Here is a 22138-nt window from a genome sequence, read left to right as displayed (position 1 = left end):
ACAGTTTGTCCATTCACCAGTTGAGGGACATTTTGGTTGCTTCCAAGTTTTGACAATTATGAATAAAATTGCTGTAAACATTCATGTGTGATTTTCTGTGTGGACATACATTTTCAGCTCCTTTGGGTAAATACCAAGGAGCACAGCTGTTGGATCTAATGGTAAGAGAACGTTTAGTTTTCTAAGAAATTGCCACACTGTCTTCCAATGTGGCTGCACCATTCTGCATTCCCACCAGAAATGATGAGAGTTCCTGTCGCTCCACATCCTCAATAGGACTTGGTGTTGTCAGTGTTCTGGATTTTGGCCATTCTATTAAGTATGTAGTGGTATCAAAATGTTGCTTTGATTTGCATTTCCCTGATTACATATGATGTGGACCATCTTTTCATGTGTTTGTTTGCCATCTATAAATCATCTTTGGTGAGGCCTTTTGCCCATTTTAAACTTCGGTTATTTTCTTATTGTTGAGATTTAATAGTTCTTTGCATATTTTGCATAACAGACGTGTTTTGCAAATTTCCCCCCAGTCTTTGGCTTTTCGTTTCATTCTCTTAACAGTGTCTTTCACAGAGCAGAAGTTTTTAATTTTAATGAAGTCCAACTTATCCACTTTTTTCCTTCATGGCTTACACTTTCAGTGTTGTATCTAAGAAGTCACCACCAAACCCACGGTCGCTTGTATTTTCTTCTATGTGATCTTCTACGGGTTTTATAGTTTTGTGTCTTACACTTAGCGTATAACTTTCGTGAAAGTTGTAAAATCTGTGTCTTTACATGTGTTATGTGTTTTGGCATGTGGGTGTCTACTTGATCCAGTAACATTTATTGAAAAGACTGTCTTTTCTCCATAGAATTGCCTTTGTCCCTTTGTTGAAGATCAGTTGACCAAATCTGTGTGATTCTACTTCTAGGCTCTCTATTCTCTTCCATGGATCTATTTATCTGTTTTCACCAGTACCATACTAACTTGATCACTGTAACTTTATGGTGAGTCTGGAAGTGGGGTAACCTCAGTCCTCCAAATTTTTCTTCTCCTTCAATATTAGGTTGGCTGTTCTGGACCTTTTGTCTCTTCATATAAACTTTTATTTTTTTAAGATGATTTTTATTTTATTTATTTATTTATTTATTTATTGGCTGCGTTGGGTCTTCCTTGCCGTGTGCGGGCTTTCTCTAGTTGCGGCGAGCAGGGGCTACTCTTCGTTGCAGTGCACGGGCTTCTCATTGCGGTGGCTTCTCTTGTTGCAGAGCACAGGCTCTAGGTGTGCAGGCTCAGTAGTTGTGGCGCGTGGACTCAGTAGTTGTGGCTCGCGGGCTCTAGAGTGCAGGACCAGTAGTTGTGGCACACGGGCTCAGTTGCTCCGTGGTATGTGAGATCTTCCCGGACCAGGGCTCGAACCGGTGTCCCCTGCATTGGCAGGCAGATTCTTAACCACTGCACCACCAGGGAAGTCCTCTCCATATAAACTTTAGATTCAGTTTGTCCATATCCACGAAATAATTTGCTGGGATTTTGATTGAGATTGCATTGAATTAATAGATCCAGCTGGGAGGAACTGAAATCTTGACAATATTGAGTCACCCTATCCATGTACGTGGAATATCTCTCCATTTGTTGGGATCTTCTTGATTTCTTTCATCAGAGACTTGTAGTTTTCCACATTAGTTTCTGTATGTAATTCACAAGTTATTTTAAAATGTATTTCTAATTTTCCAAACAAGAATATTTAGAAAACTGTCTTATTGTTTAATTCCATATTACTTGCAGAGATGTCAGAAAGTGTCATTTGTATGAAATAAATTTTTTTCAAATTGTCTGAGACTTTCTTTGTGATTGAATACCTGGTCAGAATCAGGCTTCAGCTGTTGCCAACGTGGTGTCTTCTGATGGTCTAGGTGCTATTCTCCCATCAGTGTCTGCCTTCTCTGGCCAGAGGAGGCTGGTGGGTGGCTGACCCTCCCTGTCCTTCCCCGGCTTCAGGGGTTTCAGCACGCTCTTATCTTTTTTTTTTTTTTAAAACTTTATTTTTATTTATTTATTTATTTTGCAGTACGTGGGCCTCTCACTGCTGTGGCCTCTCCCACTGCGGAGCACAGGCTCTGGATGTGCACACTCAGCGGCCATGGCTCACAGGCCCAGCCGCTCCGCGGCATGTGGGATCTTCCCGGAGCGGGGCACGAACCCGTGTCCCCTGCATCGGCAGGCGGACTCTCAACCACTGCGCCACCAGGGAAGCCCCATTCTCTTATCTTTACGTTAGTGTCTGGATCTGCGGGGTCAGGTTAGTCTTTAAATCTGAAACTTCAGCTACTCTCTCATCAACTGTTGCCTCTGTGTCCTCCCACCTTTCTTCTGTTAAATCTGTCTGCCGGGCCAGCCCTTGACCACCCTTCAGTGTTCACCTGCCTTCCTGCTCCACTGCCCCAGCCTGAGCCTCTGGCCGTCATCTGCACGTGGACGTGGCCTCGGGGCCAGGCTCCACTCCAGGTGTAGGGTCTACAGCTCTGAAGAAACTGACAAAGGCACCCCCACCTCCCAGGGGAGCCTGATTTCCAGAGAGGAGAGTGAAGAAGACAGAGTCTGTACTGCGCCCAAAGGTGGTGAGCACTTCAGAAAAAGAGCAGAGAGGGCCAGCAGTGAATGTGCTTGCAAGTTTTAAAGTTTTTATTATGGAAAAATGGAAACAAACACAAAGGGAGAGAGAATTGTATAATAAACACACATGAATGTATCACTCAGCTCCAGTTATGATCAGCTTGTGGCCAATCTTGTTTTCTCTGGATTCCTCCCCACCTCTACTCCTCCAAATTATTCTGAGAAATTACTCAGACACCATATCATTTCCATCCCTAGATATTTTAGTATCTATCTCTGAAAGATAAGGATAAGATAAAGATAACCATAATTTCATGATTACACCTGGAAAATTGACCATCAAGAATCGCTGCAGCGTCCAGTCGCTCCAACTGATGCGTGTGTGTTTAGTTTCATTTAGTTTAGTTTGTTTGACTCAGGATACAAATCAGTCATTGGTCTACGCTCACCTCCTTGTCCATCTCTAGTTTCCCTCGCTGTATCTTTTCAGTCCCTCGCAAGTTGTTCTTGGAAGAAGCGGAGCCTCTCATGCAGCAGCTTCCGAGCTTCCTGAGCAGCCTCCCTCCTGCCAGGGTGCCTGGGTCAGGAGCTGCTCTGCTGCTCTCAGGAGATGATCTTAGGAAGCAGGAAAGAGTAAGAAGTGAGACACAGGCAGGGAGGAAACACCAGACACAGAGGCACATCAACAGGGCAGCTTGCAGGAAGGGGACTTGATTCCTCCTGGTGCTGGAGGGGTACAAAACGTGGCTCCAGAGGTGCACACCAGCTGCCAGCCCACTGGCGGGGGCTGACCCAGGCAGCGCCTCTTCCTCGCGTGTGTGGTCATGGGGGCTTCTCCACACCCTTGCTGGAGAATTGCGACAGAGACTGAACGGACTGTGCTGGACACTTGAGGGCGCTCACGGGGAATGGTGTGGGGTGAAGCATAGAGCATTGGCTGTACTTGGATTCAGGTTCGGTTTTTTGGTGCGGCCTTTGACCAGAAGGCCTGCATGTCTGACCATCTCCCGTTTGGGTTGGCATTACCATTAGGGCTGTGAAATGGTAGTATTTTAAATTTTTTATTTATTTTATTTTTGGCTGCGTTGGGTTTTTGTTGCTGCGTGCAGGCTCTCTAGCTGCAGCAAGCGGGGGCTACTCTTCCTTGCTATGTGCGGGTTTCTCATTGCAGTGGCTTCTCTTGTTGTGGAGCATGCGCTCTAGGCACACGGGCTTCAGTAGTTGCAGCACGCGGGCTCAGTAGTTGCAGCACGCAGGTTCAGTAGTTGTGGCACATGGGCTTAGTGGCTCCTTGGCATGTGGGATCTTCCTGGACCAGGCCTCGAACCGTGACCCCTGCATTGGCAGGTGGATTCTTAACCACTGCACCACCAGGGAAGCCCATTAACTCTATATTTCTTCTTCACATAATAGCTGGAATATTCACAAAGAAAACGGATCCCTCATCACGTCTTTGGTTACCCTGTGATGCGGTCTGTATACAAGACCAGGTGGATGATGGGTTTTCTCCCATCATCTACCAGGTTTGAAAATTACAGGTTGGTTCCTCAGAGCCCTATAGCAACAGCAAGTTGGGTTTTTAAGTAGCATATGTATTTGTGGTTTAAACATATTTGGTATATTTTAACCTGTTGCCGCTGTTATTCTCTCTGATGCTTAGTGGCCCGCATTTGGCCCCTGGCTCCTGGCCACAGCAGTCTGTGCAGGGCCTTTGCTTCCTGTGGCCTTGTTCGTTTCTTGATCCATGTCCAAGCGTGCCCAGCCATCTTCCCGACCTTTGAACACGTGGGATACAGTTACAGGAACCGTTTTAACGCCTGTTCTACCGGTTCTGGCATTAGTGTCAGCAGTGCGTCTGCCTCAGTGACTGACTTCCTCCCCCACTGAGAGTCGCAGGTCCCTCCTCTGCTCGCCCGGTGAGTGTGACTGGACCCCAGATGCGGGGCACCATCCTTGTCAAGTGCCTCCCCATCACGCTTTGTCCTGGCTGAGGTGGGGCTCCTGGATGCACTTGGTCCCTTCCATGCGTTTCCTCTGCAGGCTGACGGGGGCTGCCTTTCTGCTGAGGCGGTGATCTTCTGGCCTGGTGCCTGGCCCCCAGGGCTCCTGGGCTGGCAGGACACGCCCAGCCCTCTGTGACCTCCCAGAACCTCTCTCCTGGCGCCTCTCAGGGGTTCTACGTAGCCCTGGGCAGCTTCCTCCATGCACATCCTTATCAGGGCTCGGCCTGGCCTCAGCACCCTCGGCCCAGCTCTGGAGCACCCCTCCAGACAGGCCCTCCTCTCTGGCCCCCTGCCCTGCCGCCTCCAGCACTTTGGCCTCTGGTCCTTGGCTCTCTCCATTTGTCCCTCTCTTTTGGGAGTCACGGCCTGCACTGCCTGATGTGGTCCAGCGTTTAGCTGCTTCCGGTGGGAGGGTGAGCTCAGACCCTCCACACACATGCTGACTTCAGGCAGCGGAGGCCGGAGGCCGTAGCCACCTGCTTGTCATGGAGCCTTGGGGTCAGTGTTGGCCACCTGACTGTTGCTGCGCTGCTGCGTCCCCCTCTGTGCTTTATGAGGGGTCCAGGGAGACATAAGTCCTGCTCCTGGCATCACCTTCATGGAATCCACGTGGATTTCTCACACAGGCAGATACGTGGAACGCATAGTAGTAACCCCACGTTCTGGGTATGTGGTAGCAGGCTGAATACCCTTTTCTCCATCTTGCCCATCTTAATGGTGTGCCCTAGACACAGTCCTGGAGGCGACCCCATGACGGCATGTGCAGGTGTCTGGCGCTCCTTTTACAGCTGCAAAAGCCCCTGTGTGGAGGGTCAATGGTTTATTAAGGACTTGCCCCTGATGCCATGTGGACCGTTCCAGTTTTTTCTATTACAAATTATGTTGCAGTTAGTAGCCTTGTTCATTAATCTTTTGCATTTTTGCCAGTGTATCTTTGGGATAAATTCCTACGTGGTGATCACTGGGCCAGAGGATAAATGCCCGCATCGTTTTGCCGGATATTGTCCATCTCCCCTCTGTTCCCACCGGCAATACATGAGATGAGAGTCTTGCCAACAAGGTAAGTGGTCAAGCGCTGCGGTTTGTTGCCCGATTGGTCAAGAGAGGCCTCAGGAGATATTGAGCACAGGCCTGAGGGTGGGAGGAGCCATGTGGGCGGCCAGGGAACACCAGCCAGGCCTGGGAGCAGCTCAGCTGTGGCCATGAGATGTGAGGGCCCGGCATGTCCAGGAGGGCCGTGGAGGCCAGGCCAGAGCTGGGGCCGGGCCCAGGCCCAAGGCAGGACCTCGGGGACGTGGAGCAGCTGCTGGGCTGCTGAGCAGAGGCCTGCTGCACTCTGACCCAGGCATTGAGGGGTTGGCCCACTGGCTTCCCTGTCCGGGAGAGACCGGGGGTCAGGGGCAGAGGCTGTGGCACCAACCCAGATGGGACAGGTGGGCTCGGGCCAGGGCAGCAGCCGCTGCAGAGGCTGAGTGCCACGGTTGCATTAGGCAGGTTTGAAGATAGAGCTGAGAGGACTTCCCCATGAACTGGCTGTGGGAAAACAGAAAGAAAGGAATCAGGCATGAGTCCACATGTTTGTGCCCCGGAAGCAGAAAAGATAGCACGCCATTGGCTGAGACGGGCAAGTTCACCATCTGCAGTTCACTGAGAGACACACCAGTGCACAGACACCAGTGAGAGGCTGGCCAGGAGTGGCTGCAGGGAGAGGAGAGGAGGACGGCTCGGGGGCAGAACACGGGACAGTGGGCCAAGGGGAAAGTGTTTCCAGGAGAAGAGAGCAGCGCAGAGGGGCAGAGACGACGACAGATGCAGTCCACAAAACCTGGGGTGACCTGGACCAGAGCATTTTCCTGGGGGAGGGCAGAAGCCTGCAGGGTTAAGGGATAAAACAGGGAGGGAAATTGGGGTGGGCGAGTGTAGACAGCACTTCTGAGGAGTCGTGTTATATACAAAGATGAGCAGAGAAGCACTAGGTCAGGAGAGAGCCTGTTTGTTCTGTTCTGTTGTTCAGGTGGGCAGCCTCACTGGAATGGTCCACCAGAGGGGAAGGGGACGGGTCCGTCAGGAGAGGGGCAGGGAGGAGGCCTCGAGCGGGTGTGGATATGGGCGCCCCTGGGGGTGGCTAGGAGGCAGAGGAGCGAGGACTGCTCACCCTCTGGGGAAAGGGGAGGCGTGGGCATGGTGGGGTGGGGGTCACCTCTCACTGCTTGTGTCCTGGTTTCTGGTTCCTTCTTTTTGTTCTGCCCTATTGGGGTATATCCACACAAGGTAACCTGTACACTTCAGTGAGTTCTGACCTATGTACACACTCAAGAGCTTATCACCATCATCCCAGGTATCCTTGGGCCCCCTTGACCTCCACTCTTGTGCTTTTGCTCTGAGTGAGGCCCCTGGACGGTTTCGGGCAGAGGAGGGACATTCCTTGGCTAATGTGTTATGAGAGTTACTATTTCACGTTAAGAATAGATTTGGGGCCCAAGGAAAGAAGCAGAAGGCCAGTCCTGAGGTGATACTCCAACTGGGGGAGTTGCTTGGCCTTGGGTTGGGGGTGTGGGGGGGTGCTGTGGCAGATTCTGAGGGGTCTGCTGACAGCCCACATGAGCATGGAGGGAAGGACCCGGGCGCCTCGGCTCAGCAGGCAGGAAGGAGCCCTGCGATGGGGGCCGTGGGAAGGCCAGGGGTTGACCTTCTGACATCAGAGCCTGAGTTCCCTGAAGATATCCCAGCAGAGATGTGGCCAGGCAGCTGGACATCGGAGCCCCGAGTTCAGGGTCAAGGTCTGGGGTGTTGTCACCGATGAGGTCACCTGGGAGAACAGGCGGGCAGCCCAGATGTCTGGTGTGCATCCTCAGCAAGAGACCCTAGGCTTGGAACAAATTTGGAACTGTTGCCATGCCTCACACACTTGCTCCTGGCTCTGCCCCATTTGCAGACAGGTGGCCACGGTGTCAGAGGGTTGTCAGGTGACTTCCTGGGGTCACTTTGCCCTCAGCCTAGGGCTGCTCCCACTCTGCTGTCCCCTGGGCCTCCACTTCCGATCTGGGTCAACTGAGCTCCCATTTTACTGGAAAACAGAAGCAGCTAGAAGAGACCACGCATCAGGGTCTTCCCCTCCCCCCCAACGTGAAGGGCTGCCAACTGCCCCCTGCATCCAGTCCCCAGTCCTAGGTGGGGACCTCGGCTCATGCAGCGTGGTCATTCTCCCCCTGCACCCAGTCAGCACCACTGACGTCACCAGGGCTCCAGCCCAAATAGCAAACTGTCTTCTCCTCCTGGCCTCCGAGCCCCATTTGTGGCTTCCATCTACAATCTTGAAAAGTTGTCTATATTTGCCCTCCTTTGAGCAATCTGTTTTCACCCCAACCATGCATCCACACTGCACTGGCCATGGCCCCGGAGGGGCTTCACTACCCTCATCCCTCCAGCAGCCAAATGTACATCACTCACCTCTGGGGTCCTCCTCCCCAGTCTGCTCCATCTGGGTCTTTCTCACTGGCTCCTCCTGGACTCCTGGGTTTCTCCACTGGGAGGGCTGCAGGGGGCTTGGTCCCCCATCCCTCACTCGCTCCCTTGACCATCTCATCATCTCCTACAGCCCCCAGCCTCACAGCAGTCCCAGTTGGGGGTCTAGCGACATCACCTCCCCAGATGGTCAGCAGCTACCCCACCCCGCCTCCTCTCAGCAGTCCCACCCTTCCCGCCCTCCAGGGCACCACCAGGTGTAGCGCCCTGGCACCCCTGCACTGCCTCCTGCTCCAGCCTCGCCCCCGCAGACACAAGGCAGCGGGACGCCAGCCCTGTGCCCACAGCCCTCTGCTCAGACAGCCCAGGCACCTCGCATCTGACCTCATCTCCAGCCTCTCTGTGCCCTCTAGCTTTTGGGCTGGTCTCTGGAAAGCATCCTCCACACCCCCCTCCTACTTCGGGGCCTGAGGCTGGCTGGACTTCCTGCCTGTGAACCGGCCCCATCCCCAGACACTTGCAGGGCTCGCTCCCTGAGTTCCTTCCGTGCCCATTCACTCTATGTAACCAACTCCGGACACCCACTGCCTCCCCCAACCGGCTTGTCTCCCACAGGACACTGCAGTTACGTTCTCCTCTGTTATTCCCGCCCCCCCTCGCAGTGCGGACCCCACGAGGGCGTGGACGTCACGGTCACTGCTTACAGCTCCAGGGCGGGGCCTGCGGAAAGCCGGAAACAGGGACGAGTTGTGGGGTCAGCCTTGTTGCCTACTGTCCGGGAGCCCGGGAGGCAGGGTCCCTGTCTGAGGCGCCCCCGATACTGCCTGGTGCTAGTTCTCAGGAAGAACAGGAATGCAAAAGCAAGAACGCCTCCCTTGGAGGAAACCCCTGGTCCCGGAGCGCCAGCTGCCTTTAGGCTCCAGGGTTCCGCAAGCCCCTCCCCCTCCTGGCGCAGCGCCAGCCGACCACGCCCCGGCCCCGCCCCGGCCCCGCCTCCAAGCCAGGGATCGCCCGACACCTCCTCGAGGCCCCGCCCTATCTCTGGCCCCGCCTCCCCTGCCCCTCACGGGTCTCCGCGCAGAGCCCCGCCCCGGGGCTCTCTAGGTCCCTCTCCCTCTGACCCCGCCCCCTGTCCCCACCCACACCTTCTGACCACGCCCCCTCGCCTCTCCAGGTGCCAGGGCCCAGCCCAGTCCGGACGCGCCTGCGCCCTCTGACCACGCCCTGGCCCCCGCCCCGGGACCCACCGACTCCAGGCCCCGCCCCTGCCCCGGCTGCCGGGTGGGAGCCGGTCCGCGCAACGCGCATGCTCCAAGAGCGGCGCCCCCGACTCTGCGCTCGGCTCTGCTCGGGCATTTCCGCCTCTTTGTTTTAAACTCCGGACGGGTTTTTTTCTCCTGCTCTTGGGGGGGACCCGGAGGGAGCGGCGCCCCCTCCCTCTCCCGGCGCGGCCCCCGCGTGCGCCCCGCTCGCCCACAGCTGAGACGGCAGGTCAGTGAGTCCGCGCCCCGCCCGGCCTGGCCCGCGGCGCTCGCTACACAGGCCGCGGCCTCGGCCCGTGTCCGGGCCCGGAAGGCTCCGAACCCTGGCCCGTGCCCCTGCGCCCTCGTCGGCCCGGCCTGCGGATCCCCGACTCCGTTCGGCGGGGCCGGGAACCCGGGGAGGGCCTGACCCCGGGACGGGTCTTTGGGGAGGGACCAGGGAGGACTGGACCCCAGGACGGGTCACCGGGGAGGGACCAGAGAGGACCGGACCCCAGGACGGGTCACCGGGGAGGGACCAGGGAGGACCGGACCTCAGGACGGGTCACCGCGGAGGGGCCAGGGAGGACCGAACCCCAGGACGGGCTACCGTGGAGTGACCAGGGAGGACCAGACCCCAGGACGGGTCACCGGGGAGGGCTGGACCCCAGGACCCACCAAGAAAAGGACTAGGAAGCACTCACTGTACCCTGAGACAGATCACCTAGGAGAGCCCAACCGTGATATGGGTCATGGAGGAGGGTCCAGCCTCACTATGGGTCACGGAGGAGGGCTGGAACCTTAAGACTCAGCAGGAATCAGAGAGAGCTGGACCCGAGACAGGTCACCGAGCAGGGCCAGGACCCAGGAACAGCTGGGACACTGGGACAAGTCACTGAGGAGGCCTGGACGTTAGGATGGGGCACCTGGGGAGGTCTGGACCCCAGGACTAGCCCCCAGTAGGACCAGAATTATGGAACCATCCTGTGAGCACCTCTGGGACCCTGGGACAGCCCCTCTTTCCCAGGAGGCCATGACCCTGGGACTGTGCCATGTGGAGGGCACTTGCCTTGTGACAGGCTCCAAGGATGACCCAGGTAGGTCATGTAGGAGAGTCGGATGTTGGGGCAGCCGTGAAGAAGGCTGGCTCTCAGAGAGGGCCACAACCGTGATAAGAGCTGGAACTTGGAGGGTCCCCAGGGAGGCCAAGGCTCTTGAATGAGTCACTGAGAAGCACTCAGACCTCAAGGGTGGTATGTAAGGAGCGCTGGGACCCCAGGGTGGACTCCCAGGGGGTTGGGCCCTGGGGCAGGTTCCAGAGGTGCCCAGAATCTACCCAGCCCACTCAACTGGACCCAGCTTCTATAAAGGCTCTGGAGCATCAGGGATCCTGGTCACCTGAGCCCCACAGGTGCAAACCAGCCCTCTTCGTGAGGCACCTGGGCCTCACAAACCTTCTGACCTTCAGTAGATGCTGCCTGGGCTGGGCCCTGGGGGTAGGCAGGGTTGAGGCCCATTCTCCCAGCTCTGGGGACTCAAGCGGGGGTGGGGGGTGGGGGGCTCCTAGTCCACACTGGCTCCATGCCCCAGGCCAGTGCTTTGCCCCTCCCCAGACCCAGAAAGCTGTCCCCTACCCTGTTCTCCCAGTCCCTGCTCCAGGGCTGCCATCCTTTCCTTACCTGGGCCCTGTGGTCAGTGTCAGGCACCTTCAACCACTCCTGCCCTCCCCTCCCTCCAGTGGTGTCACCAAAGGAGCCCCATTCTCAAGGTCTGGAGGTGTTTTCTGTGTCCAGGAATTTCCAGGAGGGGTGGGGTCCAAGCTGGGAGTGTGGGCTGCAGGAAGGGTTTGGGGCCAGTCGGCCCAGTGCGTGTCAGGTGAGCCATCAGGCACCTTCTCCACTCCAGGAAAAGACCTTGGGATGGGAGCTTTGCTCTTCTGAAACCTTCAAAGCAGACTTCATGTAGATCTTGCCCATGTTGTCCTTTAATTTGGAAGTGGGGATGGAGAAGTGCTGCCCTTTGGCTGGGGAAGGGCTCCAGAGTGTGTCCAGTAGGATAATGTTGGAGGAGTTTGAGAGGATGGAAAGCCCAGGCAGACACTGGCTCCCTGGCATGGGGTGGGCGTGCAGCACATTCATTGCGCGGACGAAAGACGGGAGTGCTTGCAGAGAGGTCGACCTGCGTTAGGGTGCGGCACGAGTCTAAAATTCCCAAGGGAGATGCTTGAACTGGTCAGTTCAGTATTTCATTTTGTGCCATAACTTCACTTCTTGATTACTTAGGAGAAAACCCCTTTGCATTTTCAGTGTAACATTTCATTGTAACTAAGCTTAAGCGAATGGAGCCCCTGAATAGTCCAGCCTATTTTTATTTGTCAAATGTAACCACACCTGCGACCTTGTTACTCAGTGCTTACTTTTTCTGTGTGTGTGTTTTTTTGTTTGTTTGTTTTTTAAATTTATTTGGCTGCGTCGGGTCTTAGTTGCGGCATGTCTTAGTTGCGGTGCGCGGGATCTTTCGTTGCGGTGCGTGGGCTTCTGCCTAGTTGTGGCCGCGGGCTCTAGGGCTCGCGTGGGCTTAGTTGCCCCGCGGCATGTGGGATCTTAGTTCCCCAGCAGGGATCGAACCGGCGTCCCCTGCATTGGAAGGCGGATTCTTAACTACTGGACCACCAGGGAAGTCCCTGTGGGTTTTTTTTAACATGTACTTTGCTTTTTAAAAAACTTAATTTGCTTTGTGAAGCTTTGGAAAAGACTTGTAAAACTGGGCATTCAGGTTTGGTTAGGCTCTTTATTTTCCCATTTTTGGATTTCTGAAGGTGTGATAGTGCTGGATGGTTGTATTATTTATATATTACTGTCCCGCAAACTACCCCAAAATGTAGTGCCTTAAAATGATACCAGTTATTATGTCACAGTGTCTGTGGGTCAGGAGTCCAGGCACAGCTTAGCCGGGTCCTTGGGCCCAGGGTCTCACAAGGCTGCCGTCAGGGTGCCCACCCGTGCTGCGGTCTTGTCTGGAGGTTCAGTTGGGGAGGATTTGCTTCCAGGCTGCTGGCTGGAGACATCCGTGGGGCAGCTCGAGGGCCAGCGACAGGACAGGGGAGCAAGCAGGAGGCCACAGTCCTCATGACCTAATCTTGGCAGTGACACCCATGCCTTTTGCCATATCCTTTGTTAGAAGCTAGTCATCAGGCCCAGCCCACGCTGAGGGGGAGGAACTCCACAAGGGTGTGCTTCCTGGGAGGGGGCGGGGCCCCTGGGCCATCCTAATGCCTGGCATTGATCAGGTGTTGTTAGCTCCTGAAGGGCCTGGGCCTGAGAAGTGCCCTGCAGGTGAATGAACAGAATTGTGTAGAGCAGTGTGCTCAGCCCAAGGTTGCAGCAGCTCAGCTGTCTCTTTAGTTACACAGGTTGCTCTGATGTCACCATTGTGATGATGTGATGACGCTGGAGCTTACGCATGAGAGGAGAGAAATTCAAATAAGGAAGAGTTTTAGGAATTAACTTAGAACGTCTGTAACAAACCATAAGCTCCCCCGCTTCCCACATACAATTAAATTGTAGGTGTGTATGTGTCGGTGATACAGAGTTCTTGGAAGCTTCAAGTACAGTGATTTTAGTTGTTTCTAGAGCTTCATTTTATTCCTGCCAATTATTTTCCTCCAGAAATGATCAACTGACATTTGTAAGACGTTTTTAAGATGTGAGATCCCAAAATGTTTTTATTTGACCTTTGTAGGGAAGGATGCTCCAGGAACCTGTGTGCAAGGGCCTCTGTGCTCAGCCCTGTGGCCTTTCCTCCACGGTGCTTGGACTTTGTGGCGCTTGGGCTGGGGCTGCAGCACAGGGCTGTGAAGGGCACCCATGCAGGGCCCGCACAGGAGGCTCCCTCGAGAACTTGTCACCACATGGAGGGAGGTGTCCCCTCCTGTCACCCTGCTCTGTGGACCTGCCAGGTTTCCACCCTGCTGGGGTGAGGCAGGGCCCTTTGCCAGTGATTGGAACTATTTATTTGGGTTGTTTGATTTGGAGTATAAAGCAAGGTTTGTTTTGGTCCGTACTGTTACTCTGTAATCTACTATATGGCAGGATATGTTATTTCATTGGACTTTATTTGGTAAATGGTCAGAATCGGATCTGAAACTGAAAATGTAATTTTCTTCCCTATTGAAATATGTTGAGGTTTGGGGACAGTTTCTTACTACCTTTCTGATATTTGCTGTCACTGTTGCAAAAATGCTGCACAATTCATTGTGTGTCAAAAAATGGAACTGTTCTTCAGCTCTACAAGTTGATAGTTTTTCATTGAATTTTAAAAAGTGAGGTTTTTAAAAATAACTAGAGGGACTTCCCTGGTGGCGCAGTGGTTAAGAATCCGCCCGCCAATGCAGGGGACACGGGTTCCAGCCCTGGTCCGGAAGATCCCACATGCTGTGGAGCAGCTAAGCCCGTGCGCCACAACTACTGAGGCTGTGCTCTAGAGCCCACGAGCCACAACTACTGAGCCTGCAGGCCACAACTACTGAAGCCCGCGTGCCTAGAGCCCGTGCTCTGCAATAAGAGAAGCCACCGTGACGAGAAGCCCGTGCACATCAATGAAGAATAGCCCCTGCTCCCCGCAACTAGAGAAAGCCTGCGTGCAGCAACAGAGACCCAACGCAGCCAAAAATAAATAAATAAATAAATTTATTTATTTAAAAAATAATTTAAAAAATAAAAATAACTAGAATGTCTTTTCTAGTCTGCATGTTTCTCCCTACAGCACTGAATTATATGAAGGCCCAGACGACAATAATGAAACACTTAACATGTGATGAGAGGGTTAAGGCGGGAGCATTGCTTTAGAATTGTCCATTAAATTAAGCAAAACCCTTCATTGAGAAGAACTAAAACTCACTAGAAAATATTGTCCTTAAAAACCAATTGTTAGGTTGATTGGGGTTTTTTTTGAAGAGAACTTCTAATGCTTAGGTGAATTTAGAGAGTTGAGGTTAACTGGAATTTTTTGGGGGGGCAAATGCATCAATATTTGCGGGACTTTGCTACACTAACAGCAAATTCCAGTTGTTTAACACAAAATAAGCAAACAGTAGAAAGCTGTCCACAGACCTCTTGACCTATGTGGGTCTTGTGGGGGTCGTGTCAGCTGCTATATTTGCTGATTCTTAGCAGGGCCTGGCCTGTAATAGGTGCTCAGTGAAGAATAACTAAAAGTTGACCTTGTTGTTCCCTTTTGTGGCCCTGTTCTGAAGGTGTTCTGTGTATTAACACCTTCAATCTTTTTTTTTTAATATTTATTTATTTATTTGGCTGTGCCAGGTCTTAATTGCGGCATGTGGGATCTTTTAGTTGTGGCATGTGGGATCTAGTTTCCTGACCAGGGATTGAACCTGGGCCCTCTGCTTTGGGAGCGCGGAGTCTTACTCACTGGGCCATCAGGGAAGTCCCAACGCCTTTGATCTTAAAGTCACCCCAGGCTGCTCTCTGCTCACCCGCATGTGCCTGATGAGGAGGCACAGGGCACGGTCACAGGTACTGAGGAGCAGAGGAGGGTTAGCCTCTTCTTTTGTTCTCAAGTAATTTACTCTTTTTTACTGAAGTTTTTGAGAAAAAAAACACTGGAGAAAAACCAAAAGAATTAGACAATGAGCACTCTTCTACCCTTCCCCTAGATCCAGCAATTACTTATGTTTTGCTTATCTCTTTTTTTAAATACATATTTATCGTTGAATCATCTGAAAGTAGCTGCAAACCAGCTGCCATGTTCCTTAGGTAATTCAGAGCACAGAGGTCCTAGTAAGAGGATGGTCTGCACACAACTGTAATGTCATGACCGCACCTGAGAAGTAGACACTTATTCCACATACTGGCTAATTTCCTGTCTACTTTCAACTCTCCCCAGTTGTCTCAACAGTGTCTTCCAGGGCGTTTTCCCTGAACCAGACGCAGTTCCCCGTGGGGCACTGGGGGTCATGCCCCCTGTAGTGTCTTTCATTTCAGGCTCCCCACTTTCCCCCTACAGCATCGACTTTTCCAGGCCATCTGTCACACCTGAGTTTTTCTGATTCTTCACTTACGGTGTCGTCCACCTTTGTCTGTTGTCCTGTTTACTCCGTAGACTAAAGGGGGTGAGACAGAGGCTGGGCCAGGCTCTGGGTTGAGCTGGCTTCTCAGGCACTGTTGTGCTTCGTGCCGTGCCGTCAGGTTGTGGCACCACTCGGTCAGCGCTGCTGGTCACACTTCTTGTGCCTCGGTTCCCAGGGCCCTGTGGGCTGGGCTGAGTCTCCAGGGAGCAGAGACTGTTGGGGAGCCCAGGGGAGTCATGCCTTCGTGCTGGAGAGCTGCCCTCGCTCTTGCAGGAGGGTAAATCCATCAGCTGCCTCCATCTGTGTCTGACGGGGAGGTGTCCTGGAGCCACTGCATCACTTCTTGTGGGCACATGGTGGTGAGTCCCACTCCAGTCGGCTTTGTTGCTTTTAGCAGACTTTATAAAAGGTTTAGGGCTTCCCTGGTGGTGCAGTGGTTAAGAACCTGCCTGCCAATGCAGGGGACACAGGTTCGAGCCCTGGTTCGGGAAGATCCCACGTGCCACGGAGCAACTAAGCCCGTGTGCCACAACTACTGAGCCTGCGCTCTAGAGCCCACGTGCCACAACTACTGAGCCTGTGCACCACAGCTACTGAGCCCACGTGCTGCAACTACTGAAGCCCGCGTGCCTAGAGCCCGTGCTCCACAACAAGAGAAGCCGCTGCAATGAGAAGCCTGCGCACCACAACAAAGAGTAGCCCCCGCTCGCCACAACTAGAGAAAGTCCGCGCGCAGCAACGAAGACCCAATGCAGCCAAACATAAATAAATAAATGTATTTTTAAAAAAGAAATAATAAAAATATGTATATATATGTAAAAGGTTTAGTGGGTAGAAATTTTTTGAACTTGTTACAGGAAATAGGGCTTCTGCTATCGCAGAGAAACTGCCTTCTGCATGCTAGAGCTGGGAGCTGCTGGGGGTAGATGGGTTTCCCTGGCCTTTCACTGAAGGGGCCCGGAGAGCGTGCCTCAGCGTGGCTGCGGGACAGAGCGTCACGGGCTGGTTTCTGTTGTTTTAATTAATTAATTTATTTATTTATTTATTTTTGGCTGCACTGGCTCTTCGTTGCTGTGCACGGGCTTCAGTAGTTGTGGAACACGGGCTCTAGAGCACAGGCTCAGTAGTTGTGGTGCACGGGCTCAGTACTCGTGGCTCGCGGGCTCAGTAGTTGTGGCGCACGGGCTCACTAGTTGCAGCACACGGGCTAAGTAGTTGTGGCACATGGGCTCTAGAGCGCAGGCTCAGTAGTCATGACGCACAGGCTCAGTCGTCATGGCTCGCGGGCTCTAGAGCGCAGGCTCAGTAGTTGCAGTGCACGGGCTTAGTTGCTCCGTGGCATGTGGGATCTTCTCGGACCAGGGCTCAAACCCATGTCCCCTGCATTGGCAGACGGATTCTTAACCACTGGGCCACCAGGGAAGTCCTTCACAGGGTGGTTTAAACAGCAGGCATTTATTTCTCACAGTCCTGGAGGCTGGGGTCCAAGCTCAAGGTACTACCAAGTGGGTTTGGTTCCTGGTGAGGACCTGCATCCTGGCCTGCAGACGCACCTTCTTGCTGTGTCCTCACAGGCACACAGGGAACCTGCTGATCCCTTCCTCTCAGGGCACCAATCCCATCCTGGCCCCACTGTCCTGAATCTCAACCTCCCAAAGGCCCCATGTTTGGAGATGGGGGTTAGGGCTTCAACACATGAATTTTGGGGGCACAGTTCAGTCCCTACCAAGGGACTCCCGCTGCTTCCATGTGTTTGTTCACCTGATTCTGTTCTCTAGAATTGGGAGAGTACTTGCCTAATGAGAATATTTCCAGAGTTGGTGGTGACTCTGTATTTTACATGCTTGGGACTTCTGCCAGCATCGTCATTTCTCTAAACACTATTGTCTTCATTTTCTATTGCTGGAAAGCAAATTGCCACAAACTTAGTGGCTTAAAAGGACACCCAGTTATTAGTCACAGTTCCACGGTCAGGAGTCCAGCTGGGTGTGGCTGACTCTTCTGCTCAGGGCCTCAGAGGCTGAAGTCAGTGTGTGGGCCAAGCTGCAGCTCTTGTCTGGGACTCACCGCTGGGGACTGCCCTCAGCTCCTAGAGGCCCCCCCGTTTTTTGCCCAGGGTGCCATGGGCAGTTGACAGACCATGTTGCTTTCTGCCAGGTCAGCAGGACTCATCCCTCTGACCTTCTCTTCCGCCACCAGCTGGAGAAAACTCTGCTTTGAAAGACCATGCAATTTGGCCAGGTCACTGGTTACTTGCCCTATTTTAAGGTCAGCTGATTTGAGACCTCAATTACATCTTCAAAAACCCCTTTACGGGCTTCCCCGGTGGCGCAGTGGTTGAGAGTCCACCTGCCGACGCAGGGGACGTGGGTTTGTGCCCCGGCCTGGGAAGATCCCACATGCCGCGGAGTGGCTAGGCCCATGAGCCATGGCCGCTGAGCCTGCGCGTCCGGAGCCTGTGCTCCACAATGGGAGAAGCTACAACAGTGAGAGGCCCGCGTACAGCAAAAAAAAAAAAAAAAACCTCTACAACAGTACGTGCAGTACGTGGGATAGTAAGGCCAGAGGTGTGTGTACACCAGGGCCCAGAATCCTGGGGCCTCTCAGAATTCTGCCTACCATAGTCTCCCCTCTGGTCCCCCTAAATTTCATATCCCCCAAATGCAAAACACACTTGCCCCTCCCTTCCAAGTTTCCGCAGAGTCTAATCCCCTGGATCACCTGTCTGGTGTGACCCACCAGGTGCAGCTGTGAACCAGCGAGGTGGGCACTGTGCCCGCCCCATAGCACCACAGGGCAGACCTGCCAGCAGGCTCAACTGTTCTAGTTTAGACGTGGGAAGTGGGGGGTGACAAGGAGCCGAGTTGCTGCACGGTTCTGAGACCCTGTGGGGATCCCGGCCCAGGTCCGTGGTTCCGCCCGTGGTTTTTTCATGAAGGGGCCCCGTGTCTGCTGTGGAATAGCGTCCGCAGCCAGCTGCCTGCCAGTGGAAACTTGGGGTCCCCCAGTCCTTTCGTGGCATTTTTCGTGGTTCTCCAAAGCTTGGATCTGAGTGGGAAATCGATGTGATTATGTAAATACAGTCTGTTTCAGGCTATGTTCTGACTGCACCTTCCCTTTGGCCTCACTTTGTCTGACGTTACTGTCCTGGTCCAGGTTCTCGAGGGTTGGGCCTGATCCCCGCACCCTCCTTGGCCCCCTGTCTTCACCCCCGTCCTGTCTAGAGGGCTGGTGCTGGGCGTGCGGGGTCCCTCGCCCTGTCTGCACGGTGCCCTGACCCCCAGGGTCAAAGTTGGGACATCCCTCCACGTGGTTGTCCTCGGTCCCAGTCAGAGTGGCCCAGCCTGCTCATCACTGCACCTGTGCTGACATGTGAGCACCTGTTGGCACGTAACATGTGCTCAAGGGCGTTTTTTGAAGCAGTGTTTGAGCGCGTTTCCTGAGGCCTCTGAAAGTTTGCACTTGGTCGGTAGTTTGGCTGGATGTAGAATCTACCTTAAAGTTGTCTTTCTTTGGACCTTGGAAAGAGTCACTGCTTTGCCTCCTAGAGTTCGGTGTTGCAGGTGAAGAGTCTGCTGCTGGCTGACTCCTGCCCCGCGTGGGGCACCTCCTTTCCCCGGAACCTTTAGGATCCTTCCTGGAGCCCTTGATGGCTTCAGATGCGGGGACCTGGTTGGATATGGGTTGGCACTTGGTCCCTTGCCGTCTGATTCTTCCAGCTGGGGAAATACTCGAATCATTTTTTCCAAGTCATGAAATATTGCCTGTAAACAAGCATAGCGGATGACACAGGAATACACGGGTACTCATTACCCAGCTTGAGAAGTAAAACATGAGACTGGACATCAAAGCTCCTTCTCTTTTCTTTTTCTGAAACACCTGTTAGTTGGATGTTGCATCTCTTCTCTTTCCTGTCTTTTCTACCCTTTGGAAAGATTTTCTCAACTTTTAAAAATATATATATATTTATTTATTTGGCTGAGCCGGGTCTTTGTTGCAGCATGTGGGATCTTTCGTTGCAGCATGCGAACTCGTAGTTGTGGCACGTGGAATCTAGTTCCCTGACCAGGGATCGAACCCAGGCCCCCTGTATTGGGAGTGCAGAGTCTTACCCGCTGGACCACCAGGGAGGTCCCAGGATTTTCTCAACATTATCATACAGTCCTGTTGAATTTTCAATGTTGCTGGTCACATGGCTGACTCTGTAGTCTAGGGAGGTGGGTAAAAACAGAATCAGTAAGTTATAGGTGAGGGGCGGTGGGTAGCCCAGAGTCCTGTGTCGGTGGGCAGCCCAGAGTCCTGTGTCGGTGGGCATGGACCTTAAACAGGGTGGTCTCAGAAAGCTCGCTAGGGAGGTGGCACTGGAGCAGAGGCTTGCTGGGGGTGACAGAGGGGCCACGTGGCCGTCAGAGAGAGAACGTCCCAGTAGAGAGTACAGTAATGCAAGGACCCCGAGGCGGGACTGCACTTAGAATGTTCTAGACCCCCAAGGGGGTCCACCGTGGCCGTCGTGGAGGAAGGTGGCCTTGGGGCCTCGTGGGCCACCGGAGGCCAAAGCTTTCCCTGAGCCTTTGCAGGATTTCACACCGGGGACCCCTCGAGCCGTGTTGGGGTCAGTGCGGCCCGGCGTGGACGGCACGGGAGCAGGGCAGGTGTGAGCACAGAGCCCTGCGGGGCCATCCACCTTTCAGGCCTCGCTCAGACCCAGCGCTGCTACCAGAGTGTGAGTCCCACGACCCACTGTGTGCCAGGCACTGTCATGGGTGTGGGCTTGCCTGGTGAGCAGGACCGGGCAGAATCGGGTGGTGGGCATGCGAGTGAGGTCGCCGGAGCTGCAGGGAGAGCAGTGAGGCCGTGGGGCCAGGTCGGCCAGGGGGCAAGGGCCTCGGGGGACCTCACAGAGCGGGGCTCCTCTCATGCACCCGCCCAGGGCACCGGGGTGGCCTGTCAGCTCCTCTGGGTGCATTCGGTGGGGGAGCTGAGCACAGCCTCCGCTCGGAGCGGCTGGTCTTGAGAAGAGGGTGTCAGCGGGGAGCAGAGGCTGGCAGTTTGGTGATTTCTGTGTGAAATGAGGAGGAGGAGGTTTCCAGGGTGCTTGGGTGCCAGCTGGCTGGACAGGGCTTACTTCCTGGGCACCGGCTCTGGGGTGGGCGCCCTGCTGGACGTGGTGCCCCATGGTGAGGACACGGCCTCGGCCCTGCCGGGGGCGCCAGGCACAGACACTGAGGGTGGTGACAGCGTGGGGACAGGACAGCAAGAGGGATAGGACTGGGGCTTGGGTGGCCTCTCCGGGAGTCTTGGGGTCTCTGATGGCCGCCCTGAGGATGGAGTGTCAGGCTGCCAGGGAGCAGCACGTACACAGCTGAGGGGTGGGCAAGGCCAAGGGGAATGGAGCCGACGTGGACGGGCACCGTCATGGACACCGATATGGACAGGGCGGAACGTGGAGGGAGGGCACCCTTGTCAGCATTCGGGCTCCTTCGGTTGGTTTATTCAGAGGTGTGTGTCTGGTTTGTGTTTCTAAGGCTGCTCAGGCTTCTCCGTGGAGAAGGGATCGGCAGCGCCAGTGGTTGAGGGGGCCGTCCACACAGGAGCCGCAGCATCATCCAGGGCAGGGCCACGGGTGCAGAAGGCCGCGGAGGCTGTGGTGTTGGGCGAGGCTGGGAGAATGGCCCCCTGGGGCACAGGTGGCCTCCACAGTGGCCGCATCCCCAGAACGGACAACCGCACAGAGCCGCGACCACAGCGCCTCGTGGCAGCCTCGTCCCCACAGCCCCGAGGGACGCAGGCAGGTTGCCCGCTGTGGGCGAGGGGCCGAGCGTCAGGGCAGGCGCCGCTCAGACAGGAGTGAGCCGCCGGCCGTGCGCTGTCCATGCGGCCGCTTGGCGAGTCTCAGGACGGCGGCTGCCCCGTTTACACAGCTTCCAGAGTCAGGGCCCCAGCGGTCCTTTAAAGTACGTGCCGTTGTTATTTGTCAGACGTTCCGCGGTGCAGCTGTTTAATGAGTTTACAGGCTACTGTGAGCGATTCTGTGCCAATAAATTTGATGACCCGTTTCCTAGCAAAGTATAACTTAGCAACACTAACCCCCAAATAAATAGAAAATGTTAAGGTTCTCGTAAGATATGTGAACGGCAGGAAGCATGACCGAGGTGGGCTTGTGTGGGGAGGCAGTTCTTTCTCCGGGGGTCCTGAGGGGAAGGGGATGGGACTGGCTGAGGCCGGCGCCTCTGGGAGGGGCCAAGGGGGCCCCCCAGTCACACGTGGCCATGGCCGCAGTCGGAGACCCTGGACTGTGCCCAGTGCTGAGCACCAGCACATCCTCGCATTTTATTCGTGCATCACAAGGGTCTGAGGATGCATTTGAGTGAGAATGAGGGTGTGTGTGTGTTAGAAGTATTGGAGGGAAGTGCACTGTTACACTAGGAACAGCAGTAAACGTTGGGTGGTTAGGATTGTAGGGCTTTCTCCTTAATTACATTCAGTAAAGAATTCCAGATTGTGATTCGTAAATGCATTTATGCTGCAAAACAAACCCAGTGCATTTCCCTAGAGGACGAAAAGGGATAACGGAGGTGTAATACAAGGACAGCAGTGCAGGGAAGACCCTTTAAACATGCTGTGGAGTCGGGGCGGGGGCGTGAGCAGGGCAGACAGGGTGGGCAGGGCCCTGGACAGGGCAGTGATCCGAGGTGAGTGGACAGGAAGGCAGGGCCTCTTCTCGCAGGCGCGAATGCCCCCG

General features: G+C 54.4%; 1 protein-coding gene across 5 annotated transcripts in view; it reads left to right on the top strand.

The window, feature by feature from the left end:
* Positions 1-9361: 9361 nt before the first annotated feature.
* PCGF3 (polycomb group ring finger 3) overlaps positions 9362-22138 on the top strand; it is a 60062-nt gene continuing 47285 nt past the window's right edge. For all 5 annotated transcript variants that reach the window (XM_081252139.1, XM_081252135.1, XM_081252138.1 and 2 more), the window contains exon 1: positions 9362-9558. The gene's annotated coding sequence lies outside the window, so the exon portion shown is untranslated. The remainder of the gene's footprint in view (positions 9559-22138) is intronic.

Source organism: Mesoplodon bidens (assembly GCF_964165515.1).
Source record: "Mesoplodon bidens genome assembly, chromosome: 1".
Classification (NCBI taxonomy): Eukaryota; Metazoa; Chordata; class Mammalia; order Artiodactyla; family Ziphiidae; genus Mesoplodon; species Mesoplodon bidens.
The sequence above is the reverse complement of the archived record's forward strand: the minus strand, read 5'-3'. Positions and strand labels throughout refer to the sequence as shown.